This window comes from Alosa sapidissima, chromosome 8, assembly GCF_018492685.1.
Source record: "Alosa sapidissima isolate fAloSap1 chromosome 8, fAloSap1.pri, whole genome shotgun sequence".
Classification (NCBI taxonomy): domain Eukaryota; kingdom Metazoa; phylum Chordata; class Actinopteri; order Clupeiformes; family Clupeidae; genus Alosa; species Alosa sapidissima.
The window spans coordinates 9524781-9527588 of NC_055964.1; the positions used below are offsets into that span (position 1 = coordinate 9524781).

The following is a 2808-nucleotide window of genomic DNA, read 5'->3' on the forward strand; positions in this document are numbered from 1 at the left end:
GTGTGTGTGTGTGTATGTGCATGTGTTTGTGTGTGTGGATATCCAGGAGAGCTAAGACCAGAGGGAGAATCTGTCTGGTTCGAGCAGTCCTCATCTGCTTTAATTAAAATACAGTGTAATCGCTGTACTACTACATGCCCTGCACACACGTGTGAATGTGTAAACAGGCCATCCCAGGGGAGCCCTCGGCCAACTTCCACCAGAGGGACACACAACAATAGAAACGCCTTCTCTCTAAGTGACATATTGTGAGATCAACATAATAAATAGACACTGCTCTTAAAGCGCAGTTGGATTTTAAATGTCTTGCCCAATTTATTTACCAGAAAGCATTTTTCAGAATGGAATCCTACAAAAAAGGAGTCTAGTTTAGCTCTCGCATCTTATGATGTGGGTCTGTGTATACCTGTATGCACTAAACCTTAAGCAAAACAGAATGAAACTGTTATATTTAAAAGAGCAATGAACACAATGCATAATAAAACAATTGTGAGTAATGATATTTTATTATTATATAAAAAACAGTGCATAACAAGACAAATGAGTTCTTTTAACATTCTATTAACATTTGGACAATTTTAAACATTACACTCCAGTAATGTGCTACAATTTTTGACATAGCTGTTTTTAGTTTTTTCATTTCATGTAAAAAAAAAAACAGTAATTATTTTGTGCAAATATATATTACATTTACAAATGGTAAGATTTGCAAATTAGACATTCAATGTCAATATTGTACATGACATCCTTTACAGGGAAAATTAATTAAATTAAATAACTTTGGGACTTCCATGTGGCTGAATAGTAATATATATTTAATTTCTAGGCAAAGTATATATTTATTTTCATTCTTTAGAAAAAAAGACAATTGCCAAGACCATTTAGAAGATCAAACATTGAGCTCAACAATTCTGGTGCACACGAATGTACCTTAACAAAAACTCAGTTAAAAAATAAAACAAAAATAATTACAATTGATCCTGAAATTTTTTTATAAAAATGCAAATGTGCATGAATGTAAGACACAAAACAATAATATTAACAAAAAAGAGCAGTATAAAAACACAAATAATGAGAGTAAGCCAGAGAGAGACACACACAGAGAGATGAGACAGTCCATCATCTCCGCGTGTCCATTTTGGAGATGGCTAGTTTGATAAATTGCTGTTAAATTTCATGTGATGAGTTATTAGGGTGAAAAGCTGTGTTGTGACCACTATGTAAATATCTCATTAGGAAGGGTTAGTAACACTTCTCTGGTTTCACAGAAAATATACTAGAAGCATGTGCACTATCTACCTCTCCAAAACACACACACACACATACACACACACTCACACAAATGGATGAGCCAAATGTAACAATGTCTATGCAGGAGATAAAAAAAAATGAGAAAAATATTTCACAACATTGTATGGAGTTGATATTTGGCCAAAGGAATTATGTACGTCCCTTGACATTGTGACGGAACACAACAAAGGAATAATTAGATGGCCGTGCTCGCTCGCTCCCTCCCTCCCTCCGCCTCGCACTTGCATGCCCACCAACCCAAACGCAGGGATGGGGATGGGTGCGCCCACACGCCCGCTTGCCCACGCGCCCGCCCGGCGTCCCCCCTCAAACTTGATGGTTGCTGAACTTATTTTTAGTGTCATTTGATAAGCTTCCCCGCTTGCGCGGAGACGTCCCACTGACCCCGCCACTGGTCATTGTCTATACCACTTCCCGTCAAGGCCTCGCGCGCTTTGTCAGATTTCCACTCCAATATCCATTTCGCATCTGAAGTAGCCTATCGAAAGTGACTGGATCGTTCGAGCCTTTCCCCTCAGCTGCTACACCCCCCCCCCCCCCGACCCATCCCAAACACCACCCCAGCCTGTCCTCCCCCCTGTGAGTTTTCCGCTTTCACTCACACGCCTATACGGCCCTGTCCTGACAGTACGTTTCAGACATTCTAACAATAAACATATCGTGCCATGCATTTGGGGTGTTTTTCTATGTGTGTGCACTAGCGTGTGTGTGTGTGTGTGTGTGTGTGTCTGTGTGTGGGTGTGGTGATTTCTGGAAATGAACAATGCTTCTCCGTCCACATCTCCTGCTCTCTCCCTGTTTCGGAGCGCTCGGACACCCCTGCCATTTGGTTGTGGAGAACGCACGGCACAACAGTAATAGGTCATTCAATGTCAGAAGGCATAAGAGACGGGATGAGGCAGATCTTCACAGGCTGCTGCTTGCTGCTGTCTTTAATTATTTTAATTAAACTCTGATATTCTCATGCAGGGAGAATTAGTGAGTTGTGACTCCAAAGAGCGAGAGAAAGAGAGAGAGAGAAAGTAGAGAGATAGAGAGAGAGGGATGGAGAAAGAGAGTGAGAGGAAGAGAAAGGCCTTGGAGATGTGATATGGCGAGTCCGGCAGTGTTGAGACAGCTGTATCTATGTCTTTAAAGAACTCGTAACTGATGGGAATGCTTATTGGGAGTGATGCCCTGTGCATCGGGGAGGCGGAGGCTCACTGCAGTAGGGGGTGTGTGCTGGGTTGGGTGGTGGTGGTGGTGGTGGTGGTGGTGGTGGTGGGGGGGGGGGGGGGGTTAGCACCAACCGTCGTGTCAAGGTCCTGACGCACCCGTCGCTCTGAACGTAGCCCGGGCCCCGTGTTTGCTCGCGGGGGTGGCCTGTCTCTCGCGGGGGAGTAACGCTCTATTAATTTTTCCTGTCCCGAGAACATAATGAAAGAGGAAAAAAGGTGTCTTGCGAGAAAAAAAAAAAAAAAAAAACGCGAAAGGGGCGAAGTCCCACTGCTGCCACTA

The 2808-nt window shown here is 43.1% G+C and overlaps 1 protein-coding gene across 1 annotated transcript in view; it reads right to left on the reverse strand.

The window, feature by feature from the left end:
- Positions 1 to 493: 493 nt before the first annotated feature.
- Positions 494 to 2808, reverse strand: part of antxr2a (ANTXR cell adhesion molecule 2a) — a 65047-nt gene continuing 62732 nt past the window's right edge. The window contains exon 17 of the mRNA XM_042100029.1: positions 494 to 2808. This exon is cut by the window's right edge and continues 806 nt beyond it. The gene's annotated coding sequence lies outside the window, so the exon portion shown is untranslated.